Source organism: Gorilla gorilla, chromosome 23, assembly GCF_029281585.2.
Source record: "Gorilla gorilla gorilla isolate KB3781 chromosome 23, NHGRI_mGorGor1-v2.1_pri, whole genome shotgun sequence".
NCBI lineage: Eukaryota > Metazoa > Chordata > Mammalia > Primates > Hominidae > Gorilla > Gorilla gorilla.
Window position 1 is genome coordinate 47,069,308 of NC_086018.1, and position 16,576 is coordinate 47,085,883.

The following is a 16,576-nucleotide window of genomic DNA, read 5'->3' on the forward strand; positions in this document are numbered from 1 at the left end:
GCCAGGGGGTGGGAGAGAGGATGCTGGGAGTGAGGATGCTGGGAGTGGGAGGGGCCAGAGGGTGGGAGAGAGGATGCTGGGAGTGGGAGGGGCCAGAGGGTGGGAGAGAGGATGCTGGGAGTGGGAGGGGCCAGGGGGTGGGAGAGAGGATGCTGGGAGTGAGGATGCTGGGAGTGGGAGGGGCCAGAGGGTGGGAGAGAGGATGCTGGGAGTGGGAGGGGCCAGAGGGTGGGAGAGAGGATGCTGGGAGTGGGAGGGGCCAGGGGGTGGGAAGGGGAGGGGAGAGGGAGAAGAGGGGTTCTGGGTGGGAAGGATTGGGGAGCGGGAGGAGGGGAATCCTGCAGCGGGAGAGGCCGCAGCTGTGCACAAGGTGAGCACTTCCCAGGCAGCTCTCTGAAGGCCAAAGGGCGAGCCCCGACGTACCCTGGATGTCTCCGGAATGGCCAGGCGAGCCCAGAGCCAACACGTGTGGTGGGACAGGACCTCCTGCAGCCACAATCACGTCTGAACTTTTCTCTATCAGGAGTGAAGAAGGCAAACACTTGGCAGAGACTCCTGGCCCCAGGTCTCCTCCCGCCTCCACTTCAAACACTTGGCAGAGACTCCTGGCCCCAGGTCTCCTCCTGCCTCCACTTCCAGCTGCAGGGAAGCTGCCAGGATGCAGGTAGTTCTCTGAGACTCATTCAGGAAGAATCTGTTTTCTGGGCTTCTCGAAGTGAACCGGCCACCTCTGAGCCACCCAAGGGTGGGTCAGAGCTCAGCAGGCCCAGGAGCTGAGGACGCCGCTAATGCCTCGGGTCCTCGCCTGCCGCCAGGCAGCTCCCAAATGCTGACCCTGAAGGCCGCTGTCCCGTTTCCTCTGTCTTTCTATAGGAAAACGGGGGTGGACGTGAAATGTTAGGGCCGGTGGGCACTGGCCTTTCAGCATCTCCCAAAGATGAGAAGGGCCCTCTGTCTCTGCCCCACCAGGCCCCACAGTGATGAGGGTGATTATGACTGCTTCTGTGACATGTAAGGCACAAAAATTAGCATGTGAGGTCGGACACGAGAGAAACCAAGGGCACTGGACTATCTGGAGGATGTTTTAAGGTATTTTCTTATAATGTACCGGTGTTGCTTTTTTTTTTCTTATTTAACTTCCCTTTCTTTCTTCTTTTTACTTTTTATTATTATACTTTAAGTTCTGAGGTACACGTGCAGAACGTGCAGGTTTGTTACATAGGTATACATGTGCCATGTTGGTTTGCTGCACCCATCAACCCGTCATTTACATTAGATATTTGTCCTAATGCTCTCCCTCCCCCAGCCCCCCACCTCCGGACAGGCCCCGGTGTGTGACGTTCCCCTCCCTGTGTCCATGTGTTCTCATTGTTCCACTCCCACTTAGGGGTGAGACCATGCGGTTTGGTTTTCTCTCCTTGCCTCACTTTGCGGAGAATCTTTATTTGGGAATTGCATTTCTTTAATCTGATCATGTTTTGCTTTACGCGTGTGTCACTGCAGTTTCTCCACATGTTGCTCTTGCTTTCCCTGGACACTGGCTGGAAGGCGGAGCTGGAGGGACTGGCTAGAGCCCTGGTTTTAGTTCTGGCCCCGCAACTGAGCCACTCGATGACTTTGGAAAAGTGACTGGGCGCTCGCCTCTCAGGTTTCTGACTGAAAAATAAAACGGGCCGTTGCTGGACTCACAGGCGATCGGCAGGATGAAAACACACGCCGTGATCGCCGCATGGTGGCTGCGATGTTAACAAGCATTTGATACCTGGTGAGGATGTGGAGAACCCAAACCTGAGACTAAGTTTGGAAGGAGATGAGAGAGCTGAGTTGTGTGGTCCCACCCCCGAGCCCTGCAGCCACCTGGACTCCTCAGCCCAGCGCCGTGTCGCAGAGGCCCCTCTGTAGTCACCAGGCCAGCAATGGAGATGTCACCTGCACGCTTTGCCCCTGGGGGAGCTCAGCCCCACGCTGTGATCTCGCTCATCCAGCCAGCGGACCTGGGGCTTTGATTGGAGGCCCCTGTGGAATTTAAGACCTATTCATCCCACCTACAGAGGTGCTGGTTGCTGTCTGTATTTCTCTACTGATGGTGGCCACGGGGGCTCCCCGCTGCTCTCCAGACCCTGGTCCCATTTGGGACTCTCCATTGTCCCTCCCACGGGTCTCCACTTTCTCACACCCAGCTCCTCCTCCTCTCCTGCTTCCTTTATCATCTTCACTTGCGGTCCTGGCATCCTCAGGACACCAACCCTCAGCTCTACAGACCAGACAAAAGGGCAGTTGTGGCCTAGGAGAGCTTCTTAATCTGAATTCCATAAAGATTCATTTTTATGCAGTGGTGCATGTGTGCACACACACACGCGCACACACAATGAATCTTTGAAAAGTCTCCAGGCTAGAAGATAGCTGCTCTTGGTGTGTTGAGGGCAAGAGCCGTACAGGGCGGTACAAGGTTTCTCTCCCAAACCCACCATTATCACAGCCACTCCAGTGCAAAACAGTGTAGACTATTCCGGCAGGCACTGCATTCCAGGAGCCAGTCTTCCCCTTAGTGAGAGGCCGAAGTCCATAGCTGGAAGCAACCTCTGCTCCTGGTGCTGGCACAGTTAGAGTGGCGTGGGCCACATTTGCTTTGGGGAGGGAAACAGCTTCTGGAGCCTGCGTCTCTGGTACCCAGGTGACAGCAGACCCGGCCATGTCGCTGCAGCCAGGCCATGCTTGGCAGCTTTAGGGAAGCAAATTAGCAGAAGACTGCAGGGTCCAGGGACTTAGCAAGCTGCCTCCAGGGCAGAGGAATCAAAAGACAGATTTGTTTGTTTATTTATTACTTTTCTGGCCCTGGCTTCAATTCCCATACACAGAACTCGGCTGTGGGATTCTTTACAAAATCATATTCTATTCTTGGATTTTAAGCCATTATTGAAATTCTATTGTAATTTTTTTCATCTGTTTATCATTGACTCATCAATCCATTCAACAGGAATCCTGGCCAAGTGCTGGTCACGGTGAGGGACTTGGAGTTTAAAGTCACCCGGTGCAGAGGGAGAGAGAGACAGTGTGCTGGGAGTGGGTACAGAGCCAGCATCCCCAGCGCCACCGGAAAGCCTCACACACGCCTTGGCAGGTGGAGACAGCGGAGCCCTGGGCAGTGGAATATTCTACAGAGGCATGGGGAGCTGAAGGGGAGCTGTGGACCCAGGACAGCTGGGGAGCAAGGGCCAGGGAAAGACAGTAGAGATAGACCAGCAAGTTGGAGGAAATACTTTTTATACATTCATTCATTTGTTCACACGTTCATTCATTTCTCCACTTATTCACAAATATTCTTTGGGAAACAACTGAGAGCCATGTGACCTTCCAAGCTCAGGGACAGACCAAGTCCCTGCCTGAGTGGCTCCTGTTCTGGTAGTGGACTGAGGTATTGAACAAATGGAGCCAATAATCGCAAGTCGGGGTGACCGATGGTCATTAAAAAATAGAGCCAAGTCCAGAAAGAGGATGCATGAGGTGCTGCGGGAGAAACGGTCGTGGGGGAGGTCCTTCGAGTGGGGCATTGGATTGAGGTCCAATCAACAGTGAAAGTTGTGGGTGTCAGGGGAGGGCTGGGGGCAGATGGAGAAGCCCTCGCAGGTGCTCTGCTGCCTAAGGCTGCTCACTGGGCACCTGAAGGAGCGGAGGCTGAAGGCCGGTGGAAGTTGTCCTGCCCTCTGTGCTCCTAGGTCCCTTCCCCAGGGTGCTCCCTGGATCAAGTCCGACTAGGAGATCCTCCACCATTCCTATGCCATGGCAGATGTGAAACACGGTCATGCTTGTGTCGCATGCTGGGAGGAATGGTGGACAGGTGGAAACTTCCAGTACCCAGAGCCGAGCCCTGGCCCAGTTCTGCTGCCCAGAGGGCTGCAAGGAGGCACTTGGTGTCCTGAGCAGGACTCTGAGAGACAACATGACACTGGAGGAACACTCAGGGAAGGACACACGCAGAAGACAGAAAGAGCCGCCATCTGAGCACTGCCCCCGACTCCGGGCAGATCAGCCCTGGCGAGGATGGGCGGGAGGAGCGGCCAGCCCACCTGTGCAGGGAAACACGCAGGCAAGGCATGCAAAGGAGCTGATGCTCAGCGTCTTCAAAACCAGACGCAAATCTCACCCCAGAGCCAGTGGGCTCCTCGGAAGGTTTGGTGAGGGAGAAGGAATACGCTCTGAGCTAAGAATCAGGAGACATCTCTGGAGCCAGCAGTGGGGTTTCTGTCCACAGTCAGTGGAAGCAGGGCGACTCCCTAGGGCTTTTCAGCAGAGAGAAGCCCAGAACGCCCAGCCTGACTTGATTTTCTCCCCATGCCTAGGTCACAGGCTTAGGATGTTAAAGACTCAAGATGACATTATTCCTACCTCAAAATAACAACAGCTTCTACATTGCACACCCACTGGCTACCAACCTTCCATTAACATGCAGGTAAGAGCAATTCCCGAGAGAGAAGCACAGCGTCAGGTTGTTTTTCTCAACTACTAAGATGGTCAAGGGGGAAGCAGTCCAGGGTGGCCCATTGGCTCTAGGGTGCCATCAGGGACATGGCCTCCTCAAATCTTTCTGCTCAATCATTCCTAGGCTGCCTCAAACATACAAGACAACAGCTGCACCTCCAGCATTGCATCTGCATTCTCCACAGAGGACAGAAAAGGGCAAAGGCAAGGGCCGGCCAAACGTGTTCCCGTGAAAGGGCCTTTCTCAGGGTTCACAGAGGCACTTTCATTGGCACCCCCTGGCAAGGACTGGGTCATGTGACCACACAGCGATAAGAGAACTGGGACGAGGCACCGTTTTTCACCCCATTTCTTTTATTTTGCTTGTTTTTGTGGTGAAATCGGGGTGTAGAGTTTCCACAGCAACCTCTATGAAGTAAATACTGTATCTTCCCTGTGAAGACACTGAGGCTCAGGGAGGCTACAGACCTTCCCCAAATTACCTGACACTCTGGCAGCTTCGAATCCAAGCAGGTGATTCCTCAGGTGTCCTCCTGAGTCCTTTGCCATTCAGCCTTTCCGAGGTGCTTCCAGCTCCCCAGCCATCCCGGCAGGGCCACAGATCCCATGTGGTTGTGGTTAGGACTGATGGTGTCTGAATTAGAACTTATCTATGTGCTCAAAGCAAACACGTAATTTTGCATTAACCTGACACGTGGTGCTTGATTTATGTTAGTGTTTGTGGTCATTGTTTTTGAATTTTTTTTAAGATTAAGGGGGCAGAGAGTGCACGGCAGCAGAACGCCATTGACAGGAAGTGCTTATTATGTAATTATGGACTTTTTAATATGCATATTTTTCTCTGTGGTTGGTAGCAACTAGATACATAATTACTGAATTTTTAAAGAAGAATATTAACTACAAAGCCTTCTGGCTGCTGAAAAGTAGGAAAGATTCTTGCCTGGTTTGTGGCTAAATTCTCTTAACAATTCAAGGCCTGCGGAGGTGAGGGTGGCCTCTGAGAGAGTGATGAGAACCGGTGCCATGGGGGTGAAGCTGGTGCCACTGAGGGTGTTTTTAAGGAGCAAACACACCTTCTGATTCTCCAGCTAGCACGGGAATTGTTTCAGTCTGCCTGGGCTGCTGTAACAAAATACCATGGAAATTCATATCACATAAACCATGGAAATTCATTTCTCACGGTCCTGGAGGCCAGGAAGTCAAGGTGCCAGCAAAGTCAGCGTCAGCTGAGGCCAGTGCCCCATAGAAGCCGGTGCTGTGCATGTCCTCCTGCAGAAAAAGGGGCAAGGGAGCTCTCTGGGCCTCTTCCTTAAGGGCACTAATCCTTTTCATGAGGGCTCTGCCCCATGGCCTCATCACCCCCCAGAGGCCCCACCTCCTAATACCATCACCTTGGGGGCGAGAATTCGACAGATACGTTTTGAGGGGACAGAAACCTTCAGACCACAGCAGGAATGATGGAAAGTGGAGTGATGTCCAGAGAGGGGCTGGGCTTGGTAGTGTCCTGGTGGTAACTTCCAGGAGGAAAAGAACAGTCATTGGGTGGAAACAAAAGGTAGGATAAGAAAGATGCCAGGCGGAAGGGCGGCTGCCAGAGGGCTGGATTCCAGAGGCCAGGGTGGCTGAGGCAACAGGGAGACCAACGCAGAGCAAGGCGGAATCTGGCGGAATCACACAGACTCACACAAGAGCACAGGGCCCAGAAGCAAAGCTACTGGCATCCCAGAAGAGGCTCCCTCTGCTCCCCTCTGTGGGAGATGCCAGGGGCCTCACGCCAGGCCTGGGAGCTGCTTCCCACTCCAGGTCCCTGCACACGTGGCTTCCACACTCAAAGCCTGACGTCCATTCCTGTGCTTTCACGTGAGCAGGGGCCTGACCAGGCAGTGGGGTGAGGGGCCCAAACCCAAGCATCTGCCGGCGGCCACCAGATCTGCCTGGTCACCTCTCAGGAGCCCTCCCCCAGGTTCCTGTGGGCACCCAGGCGCTGGGGCTTGCCCTGCCCCTCCGTGTGAACAAGGGTTCCAGGATGCAGAGGAGCTGGGGCTGGGCAATCTGAAGGGTGGCCTGGGCAGCTGCCCCCTCCCCTTCCTGTCTTCCTTTAGGAGTGGTGGGGCAACCCTGGGCAGGTCTGATATGGGGCAGGCAGACCCGAAAACGGGGGCCTAGCCCAGGTCTGTTACTGGTTTTGCCAAGGAAAGAATTCAAAGGTGAGCAGGTGCTGTTAGCAGCTTTTATTGCAGCGGCAGCAGAGGGGCTGCCCCAGGAGAGCAGAGTGCGCAGAACAGCAGCTCAGAGGCAGCTCCACATCATAATTACACCCACTTTTAACTACATGCTAATTAAGGGTTGGTTTATGCAGAAGTTTCTAGAAAAGGAGCAGAAACCTCAGGGTCATTGGGTTTTTACCGTGGGAAGTGGCAGTAACTTCTGGGTCTTGCCACGACAATGGTAAACTAACAAGGCTCACTGGTTGGCACGTCTCACAGGCGGCTGCTGCCACCGGCCCTGTTTCAGCTGCTCCTCCACATGGTCTGGTGTCTGTGCCCTGCCTCAAAGTCAAGCCCACCTCCTCCCTCAGGTCCTTGGCACTGCCTGTTGGCTTTGCCCTGGCAGGTGCACTGGGGGACGCAGGGGCAGCAAGGCTGCTGCTGGCGCAGGCATCCCCGTCCCTAAGATGCAAATGGAAGGCGAGTGGGGCTGGGTCTGACCTTTCTCACGTGGTTGCCCCGTGTCTGCAGCCAGCGTGGGCTCCTCAGGCAGAGCAAACTCTGTGTATCTCCAGTGGTGACCAGGCGGTGCAGCTTCACACTGCTACTCTCCACATTCCATCTATTCTCCTACCCCATTCGTCACCACCCAGGTGACGCTTGCTGAGGAAATGTCCAATGTCACCTGAGGCCCATGTGGGGGCTCCGCCCACCTTCCACCTTTGTCCTGCTCCTGGTCACTACCCTACATGAGATGCCCACCATGGCTGTGTTTCCTTCTGGACCCACAGGGATCCTGCAGCTTTAAAAGGAAATCCCTCCCCTCTCAAACCTCTGAGCCCTCCCACCAGGCAGGGGAACTTGATTACAGCAGAACCTTCTCTGTACCCTCAGGTCACCCTGCTCCTCTCCTGGCCATGGTGCTAGAGTCACTGGAGACCTGGCGGCTCTTCAGGTGGCAAATTAGGCCAAGTGGCCACTGCGGTGCTGACCAGTCCCTCCTCCGGGCGGTGCTGACCAGTCCATCCTCCGGGCGGTGCTGACCAGTTCCTCCTCCGGGCAGTGCCCGTCCATCTGCTGAGATCAACTCCCACTGCAGGGCTGTGCTGGTGTCTGGGCTGGGCACCAGCCCCTCACCCCAGCCCTGAGGGTTCACGAGGACTCAGCCTTCCTAGACTGGGTTGCACCTTCTCTTCCTGACCTCAGCTGCCTGCCTCCAGCTCCATGGGCTTTTGAAGACAAGGGACAAGAGATTGCTGACTGCTGGAAGACCAGCTGTTGCTGGCGAGGGAATCAGGGAGACCCTCTTCCTTTTTCTTGTCGAGGATCCAGCCTCAGAGAACCTCCTTCAGCCTCTCTGGCAAGTTGTCCTGCCTCCTGGGTCCCACTGTCAAGAAGAGACGGGTTTGCTTTTGACTCTGACTTCACGCAGCTCATATGGTGCCTTCCACAGCAAGGATTCCTCAGCTCCTCTGGGTCCTTCTCCCCCACTCCGTGGTCACGGCCACCCTGCCGTCCAGGCAGTTTCCTTAGCAGCTTCCTGGGCCCCCGGCTGTATGAATTCCCTCCAATGGGCTCTGAAGCCCTTGATCTTTCTTTTCTCAGCATTTATCATGGAGGGTGGAAGTGAACCATCTGCCAACAGTCCTCTGCTCAGGCACACCACGGGGCCAGGCTGGGTGTGTGATGGTCACGGGCCTGTGTAGTGTCCCTGAATAGGTAGCAAATAAAAGAGTGTTCATTCAGGGTGTGCTGAATGAATGAATACATGAAAAAACGGTTGGGGGGTGGGGAGTGAATGGATTTCAAATTCTCAGGCCGCACTTTCGAAATCTGACACAATCACGTTCAGCCGCTTGTCAAGACTATTTGAGAGCCACCCCTTTCCCACATTCCCGGCCCCCTGAGCAGCCACGGCTGCTGTCACATCTGCCTCTTGATGTTGCTGGGCCTGGGGAGTTACCCATGCACACTGAACATCAAGGTCAGTATTTTTAGATGCAATTCTTTAATTTTTGAAAATGCTCCAAAGAGATTTTAGTGATGGGAACATATTTGATAAATATAAATAAATGTAAGAGCTATAGAAATAAACTTCCCTAAAACCTCTCCGTTCTATTAACCATCTCCTGGAGGCCCATGCACCTGTTCTGTGGAGAGGATGGGGTACCCCACAGCCCCTGAGGCTTGGGGAGGGAAGCCCTGGGGAGACCAGTGACAGAGTTGATGCAGGAAGTGCCATGTCCCTCCTGGGGCCTAGAGCCTGCACTACGTCATCAGGCTAAGACCTGAGACTGTGCCCTGCCCTGGACTCAGGGTTCTGAGGAGCTGGCAGAGCCCCCAGGGGTGGGGCAGAGCCAGGAGAGCAAGAATCTCCTTGACAGGTGGGAAGCATGTGCCTGTTCACCCCTATGTCCGGCACAATGCTTGGCCCTGCAGGTCAACAGGAAGGTGAGTGCAAGGGCACTGCCCTCTGTGAGCTCACAAGCCAGAGGTCAAGACCCTCGGACAGTGACATTTTGAGGGGTAACGCTGGGAGGCATTTGCAGAGCCCAGAACTGGGGTTCCCCTTTGGGACCCTGACCCTGGAAGGGGCCTTTGACCTGAGGGCAGAGCTATGAGCAGGTGTGTGGGGCTAGGACAGGAGCCTGCTCCCACAGGGAGACAGCACGCACACATGGCCTGGGCCGGGAGCCTGTGAACCATCTGGGAGCTGGAAGCGTGGATTCAGAACGCCCAGCCATGGAGATTAGGTGGGGAACAGGGGAGCTACTTAGTGGAGCAGGGACCAGGGACACCCAGGAGCCTCAAGTGCTCTGTGCTCTGGGCTTCCTCCAGAGGGTGGTGGGGAGCCACTGATGCATACCCCCTGTAACAGAGCTTGCAAGGGGAGGCTCCTCCTCCTCCCTCCCACCCTGTGGCCTCAGCACCCTCAGAGCATCACCATCTGCCTAGTGGCCGAGGTAAGAAGCCAGGACTGTCCCCGGTGCCTTCCTCTGGGACCCTCCTCTGACACTGTGCCTGCTGGACCTTCCTTTCTCGGCTGACGGCACCCTGGCTGGCATCCCTACGTCTGTCCTCTCTACGTGGCACTGGCTCACACTCTCGCTCCCTTCACCAAAGCCCCCATCTGCGGCCCTGTCTCTGACCTTTCCCAAGCCCACAGAGGGATCTGAATCAGTGGGGTCAGACCCAGCCTGGCTTCTCAGCTCCTGGATGGCTTCCCATGCTCTCAGGCTGAACTCTCAGCTTGGGGGGCTCACTCTCGCCCCAGACTGACTTTCTCTGTGTGGGCCTTTCTTGTGCTGACTGGCACCCAAATCTCTCTCCAGCTCCTTTATGTTCCCATCGCTGTAGTCCAACAACACCTCTCCAGGGAGCCCTCCCAGATCCCTCAACCCAAGGTGGACTTTCCCAATAGCCCCTCAGGCCACTCTGCACCCTTCCTGCACAGCTACCATGAGGAACCTAAAACAACAACTTATTCAACGTGCAACAAGTGCTCAGTAAATATTTAAGGAGACAGTGAATGAGTGAATATATTTCTACCCCCTCAGCTCTCTGAGTTACATAGTGGACAGTCCATAGGACATGAATAATGTATACGTTTTTAATGGAATTAAAGTACACTCCAAGCATTTTTATCCTGAACACTCATGCATACACTTAAATTAAATATTGAAATAACCACATGCACAAAATCTTCTGTGGTCATGGTTCTCATCCTGCATGAATCACTTCTGTCCAGAAGTGGGCATCCCTGTGTAACAGCCTTTGGAGGGCGTGGGAACGGACAGGGTTCATGCTTGGCAAACATCTGAAAGTGGCGTTGACTTCCCTGCCTGCCTGAATGAGTGTGCAATGAAGATAAATCCCCTTTTGACTAACAGGTCTATGCTGGCCCATTAGGATCCACAGGAATGAACAGGAATCCCTTCGGGAATTTTTCAAGGCTTACAGGGTACATTTCCCATTGCTTCCGTAAAAATGTAAAGCTGGTCTTTCTGCAGTCTTTTGCCCGAAGCTATCAGTCTTTTGGGGTTTAGCAACCACCCTGAAAACCTGGACACTCATTTGAATTGTTGCATCTTCACCTTGTGAATATTCTGCGCCTCTCCCTGCAGGTTCAGAAGAGGTCCAAAGGCACCACCTCTACTTCATCGCAGCGAAACTTCCCACCACGGCCCCTCCAGGGAGCTACAGCGTTCATTGCTCACTCACAAATAGTACACAGCACACACGAGAAAAGTTAATTTACTGGTTTACCTGCTTCTTTTTCTTCTCCCGCTTTGCCCTGTTTGATTCCATTTAAAAATGTTTCTACTTCATCCATCAGTGAGCTCCCTGTGTCAGCTAGAAAGTCTCTTTAGAAGCGTGTTTAGCATCTTTCAATACCGATATCTATTTCAGAGACTCTTTGCTCCTCCAATATCTGCCTTATCTCCTTTACTATTTTTCATTATTTGTCCCAGCTATCTACCTCATCACTGTCTGCATTTTTAATATCCTCTTTGTCTCCTCCACTTCTGTATATTCTTGTTTGCTCAGTAAGCCTTATTCAATATTTCATTGTATGTGTTAACTGTTAACTCAGCCCTAATTAATCTCACTTTTCAACTTGGTTCAGTTTAAGGTTCTAGACATGTCAATATGAAGGGTGTATTTGGGGGGAGCGAGAAGTTCAACAGCAAGGGTATTTACAGTGCCACATGCAGTCTCATTTTCTCGCAGAAATCCTAATTGCTTTGCCTCTTCCTTCAGAGAGCATTTTCCTTTGTTTCCGACTTGCCCATTGGGCGCAGCACACCTGTGTGGACACACTGTCGGCACACAACGCTGGCCAGTCCTCCACCGAGGGTCAGGAGCACTGAGGAGGCATCTCCCTGGCCATGGGCAGTGCCACAGGAGCTGCACTCAGGCTCCCAACCTTCACAGGTGCGTAAGGTGCACTGGGGCATGCTCAGAGCCCCCTGTCATCTGTCCACGTGGGTGAGGACATGCTGGGTGGTCTGGTGGCTCAGTACCAGGCAGACCACCTGACAGTGATGGTGTCTTCAGGAAATCCTGGAAACAAGACAGAGGTTTGAAAACCTCACTGCACAGACACAATAAGCTACGTATCCATAGTGGTGTACATATGCACGCACATACATGCATGTCCACAATCCATGTTCCTATGCACCTGTTCCTGCACATGCAGGTTCATGCACACATATTCCCTGCAAATGTTTGTCAAGCACCTGCCAGGTGCCTCATGCTGTTCCAGGTGCTGGGATTGAGCCATGAACACCTGATACAGACAATGTCCCTATTCTTACAGATCTCGTATTCTAGGTGTCCCTATTCTTACAGATCTCATATTCTAGAGACTAGAGATGGACAGATGGTGACAAATGAGCAAACACATGTATACTACATTAGGAGAATGTATGAGTCCATTCTCACACTGCTAATAAAGACATACCCAAGACTGGTAATTTATGGAGGAAAGAGGTTTGATTGACTCACAGTTCAGCATGGCTGGAGGGGTCTCAGGAAACTTACAATCATGGCAGAAGGGGAAGCAAACACATCCTTCTTCACGTGGCAGCAGCGAGAAGTGCCGAGAAAAAGGGGGAAAAGCCCCTTATAAAACCATCAGATCTCACGAGAACTCACTATCACGAGAACCGCAGCATCTGGGTAACCACTCCGATGATTCAATTATCTCCCACGGGGTACCTCGAACAATACGTGGGGATTTATGGGAACTACAATTCAAGATGAGATTTGGGTGGGGACGCCAGCAAACCATATCAGAGGGCTAAGTGCTGAGAAGGAGGGAGGGAGGAGAGCAGATGTGGGCATACAGATGTGAGAGGCATACCTTAACCAAGTGTCAAGAGAAGGCCTGCCGCATCAGAGCTTTCAGTCAGAGCCCTCCAGTAGGAGAGTGAATTCTGTGCACAGCTAGGAAACATCTCAGCGGCAGAGACAGGGAGCACGGGGTCCTGTCCAGATGTACACACTGCACGGATGCCCACACACGGTGAACAAGTGTCTGTGCATGCTCACACAGCGAACCAGCACATCTACCCAGATGCACACATCTGTGCATGTACACTGGGCACAGGACTCTGCATCCAGATACAAGCGTGTGCACAGAGACACACACGAGGCAGATGTACGTGCAGAGGATGAGAACCTGAGCCCACGGACCAGGCCAGCCCAGCCTCCGTGTTGGGCAGCAGCCCCCACGTCCTCAGGTGCTGCTGGGCAGTAACAGAGGCACCAGGTAAATCTTTATCTGGTGGAAAGGCAGCATCTCATTTGACCTTTGAAAAAACGAAACATTCCAAGCCCAGGGAAAAGTGAATAATCTATAAAACAGCGACTCTCTACCACTCAGATTTAGTCATGTTTGAAATATTTGCTTTAAATATTTTCCTAAGCAATAAAACCTTGCAAATGTAGTTGAAGGACTGACCTCATATCCCTGAAGGCTGCCATGGTCTCCATCTGGTGCCCCAGACCCTCAGAGTCTGAGATTTTCCAAAAGTTCACGTGTAGCCGGCCTCCCTCCCTTTCCTTTTTCCAAATTCTAACATATGTGTGTGTTCGTAAGCCAGGCGGAGTTAGATTTTCTGTTTTACTAAACAGACAAATAGTTTCATGTTGCACGTTTCATTGTACACCTTGCTTTAACAAATGTGTCTTTGATATTGATCCAAATTGTTACACAGAGATGCAGCCCATTCATTTTAACTTCTTTGTAACTTTCCATTGGAGGGATAAGCTACATCCAGTCTGGGTTTCTGTTTTCTTTATGACAACCAATTCTTCTTTCGGCACTTGGCTTGATACTCGTGAGTGAGATATTGTCAACTCTTCTCCAAAATGTCCTTGCACGTTTACAATCTCATCTCCTGCAGGCTCCTGCGGTTCCCCTGCTCCGTCAACAAGGGGTATTGTGGAACTTTGTACTTTTAGTAATCTCATGGATACAATGCGGCATCTCATTACAGTTTTAATTTTCTTGATTAACAGTGTGGGGGAACATATTTTCTGTGCTTGTTAACTAGCTCTTCAAGCTCCCTGGTTTATAATGATCTGTCCTTGTCCTTCACTCGGGCTTCTGTAGAGGAGACGAAATCATTTTTCTTAATGATTCATAGCAATGCTGTGTATGTTTTGAATATGAGTTTTTGTTTTTCATATGTGTCACAAATATCTTCTGGATCTGTGGCTTTCATTTTCCTCAGAACATGCTCTGTGATACAGGAGATTTATTTTTCATGTGGTCGTTTTAAAATTGATTTTTGGCCCGGCACGGTGGCTCACGCCTATAATCCCAGCACTTTGGGAGACCGAGGCAGGCGGATCACCTGAGGTCAGGGGTTCAAGACCAGCCTGGTCAACATGGTGAAACCGCGTCTCTACTAAAAATATAAAAATTAGCCAGTCCTGGTGGCGGGCGCTAATAATCCCAGCTACTCGGGAGACTGAGGCAGGAGAATCGCTTGAACCCGGGAGGCGGAGGTTGCAATGAGCCGAGATCAAGCCATTGCACTCTAGCCTGGACGACAGGGTGGGATTCCATCTCAATCAATCAATCAATCAATTTTTACTTTTCAGATTGTGTATAAGAAACTCTTTCTGTTCTTAGGTCGTAAAGACCGTCTCCATCGCTTCTTCCGTTCGTGCGGTGGCCTCTCCTCTCACCATGGTGGCCTGGAGGCACCCACATTTCTCTGGCCACGCGGCGCTCCAAGTCAGGAGTCAGCGAACAAGCCACGCATCGACACCAGAACAGCCTGGAGGAAAAGCAGCCTCGTTCTGTTACCTTCTGCTGGTTACCCAGAGCCCGGTCCCTGCAGCCTGTGGGGAGAGACACAGACCCCCACTCTGCATCCGGGCGGAGTCACGGCGTTTGCCCCTGTGTATTTTAAACTGCCGCAAGGACTACGTTTACTTTTTTCGCCCTGTTTCCGTGTTCTGCCATTTTTGAGGTCTCCACCACGTTCCCCTGGCCCCGGCCTAGACCCGGGCCTTTCCCCAGGGGTCTTGCTCCTCCGTGGCCCTGGACCGCTTGGCCCCTGTGCTCCTCTTTCCCTGGCTCCAGGATGCAGCCAGCTTCTTTTCAAGAAACTCAACCCCGGCTTGTGTTACCCCTGAGGGTGTTTCCAGGGGTGTGACGGGTGGGACTGCACAGCGCGTCCCAGCCTCAGTCCCGGGCCTGGCCCCGGCAGACTCTGGAGAAGCCCAGGAGCGCGTGTCCCCGCCGGCCCCGCTCAGCCTGACCTGCTTTTCCCCACAGAGGTGCCGGGGCTCGGTGCGGTCTGGCCGTGTCCTCCTCTTCTCGCGGTTTCAGATTCCTCTTGCGTGACATTTTATCAGACAAGACCGTGGTCGGGGATGGGGTGTTCTGAGCACGCCCTTACCGAGCCAGGCTCACCCAGTTCCCCATCTGGAGCTCCCCGCTTGCATCTCTCACCTGGGACCCCAGCCTGCAAGACTCCAAAACCCACGCCCTTAGGGTGATGTGGCCGCGCCCAGCCTGCGCTCAGCACCACGGGAAGGAGGGCGGCAGGCGGAAGCCCCGGCCATCTTGGGAAGGGCCTTTTAGGACCGTGTGTTCCGCTGAAAACCACAGACCCACGCTTCAGACGCTACAGATTTCTCTCTCAAATGCCTGGATTCAAAATATAAAAGTGTGTTTGAGCGAACAGCAAAATATTTGGGAAATTCTCCCAGCGAGGCTTCTAATGACCCCGTAGGAAAAGCCAGGCTGCTCCCTGCTGCGCCTCCAGCGAACTTCCCACCGAGCAGGACTCTGGGAAGAAGAGCAAAGAGTTCTATTTTGCGTAGAATTTAAATAAAATTGCTTCACAGACGGGAAACCTCAAGCAGGCAGCACTCTGAGCCCATGCGTGTTTCTAATGCCTGAATGACATCGCAATTCAGTCTGAGTTCCCGCCTGGGCTCAGGGCCTTCTGAACTGCCGGGGGCTGTGAAATGGTTTATAATCAGAAGAGAAGCAGTGAGAGTTTAGATCCAAGATCCAAGGAAGTGTTTTCAGACTCAATGTTAGCACATTTGTGTCTATACCAGTCCAGGCAGGAGGCTGAGGCAGGAGAATCCCTTGAACCCCGGAGGCAGAGGTTGCAGTGAGCCGAGATCGCGCCACTGCACTCCAGCCTGGGCAACAGAGCGAGACTCCATCTCAAAAAAAAAAAAAAAACCACCATCAGATCTCGTGAGAACGTACTGTCAGAAGAATAGCCTGGGGGAAAACCACCCCCATGATTTAGTTACCTCCCACTGGGTCCCTCCCATGACACATGGGGATTATGGGAGCTACAATTCAAGATGAGATTTGGGTGAGGACACGGCCAAACCATATCAGGCTTCCACCCTCATAAACAGATTAATGTCATTATCGAGAGAGTGGGTTTGTTACCTCAAGTGTGCGGTTTCTAAAGTGAGCCTGGCCTCTCCCGCTCGGACTCAGGCCCTGGCTCCTGCCCTCCATCCTTCTCCCACGGGATGACCTTTGCCAGATGCCAGCACCATTGTCCTGGACTTTGTAGTCTCCAGAACTGCAAACCAAATAAATCTCATTTCTTTATAAATTACCCAGCCGGTGGCATTTCATTACAGCAACAGAAAACAGAACAAGACAGTGGTCCTCTCTGTTATTCCTTTGTGTCTGTTTTTATGAATTTAAGGACATAATTATATATTTTCTATTCATTAGCTTCTTTAGGTTTATTTTGTTATTCTCTGATGTTTTAAGTCAAGCTTTATTTTAAAGTTTTTCTTACTTCCTACATATGTTAAAGGTGACACATTTTCATGTAAATGAGGGATTTCTGCTAACCATAGCTTACGGGAACAGAGCCACATCTCTT

At 52.5% G+C, this 16,576-nt stretch overlaps 1 long non-coding RNA gene across 1 annotated transcript; it reads left to right on the forward strand.

Annotated features, from left to right (window-relative positions):
• The first annotated feature begins 308 nt into the window (after window positions 1-308).
• Window positions 309-4,882, forward strand: LOC109024559 (uncharacterized). The gene is made up of 5 exons (XR_002004051.3): window positions 309-370; window positions 524-664; window positions 970-1,089; window positions 4,341-4,450; window positions 4,604-4,882. It is a non-coding gene; the product is annotated as an uncharacterized lncRNA (long non-coding RNA).
• The last annotated feature ends 11,694 nt before the right edge of the window (window positions 4,883-16,576 follow it).